Raw genomic sequence first — 202 nt, 5'->3', positions numbered from 1 at the left:
TATGGATGGGAAGAGAAGAACGAGAATAAGAAAACAGGGAAATAAACGATAGACTTGTTTGCAAATGACGTGACCTCGGCAAATGTTTTTTTTTTTTCTCTCTCTCTTTTTTAGCCCAGCTGGCAGTCTTGGTTCCCTTCTGACAGCTTTTGGCGCTTTGGTTGAACTTGAGTGGTTTTCTAAGGCCCTCTCGCCCCTCTTG

Source organism: Penaeus monodon, chromosome 19 (assembly GCF_015228065.2).
Source record: "Penaeus monodon isolate SGIC_2016 chromosome 19, NSTDA_Pmon_1, whole genome shotgun sequence".
In the NCBI taxonomy this organism is placed as follows: Eukaryota; Metazoa; Arthropoda; class Malacostraca; order Decapoda; family Penaeidae; genus Penaeus; species Penaeus monodon.
Note: the sequence above shows the minus strand (reverse complement) of the source record.